We start from the raw sequence: 207 nt of genomic DNA, 5'->3' as shown, positions 1-207 counted from the left end.
AAAGAGACAACACACACGGGGAGGGGAGTGCGGGGTGACAGAGACAGGGAGGCACAGAGAAAGAGACGGGGTGGGGGGAGGGAGAAGAAAGAAAGGAAGGAAAACAGAAAACCAGCCCGAGAGACACGGGCCGAACGGCCAGGAGGGAGAAAGAGGAACAAGAGGACCGAGGCGGAGGCGGCGCCGAAAAGAGGGAGCCGCGGGCCA

Source organism: Pteropus alecto, unplaced genomic scaffold (assembly GCF_000325575.1).
Source record: "Pteropus alecto unplaced genomic scaffold, ASM32557v1 scaffold75, whole genome shotgun sequence".
NCBI lineage: Eukaryota > Metazoa > Chordata > Mammalia > Chiroptera > Pteropodidae > Pteropus > Pteropus alecto.
Note: the sequence above shows the minus strand (reverse complement) of the source record.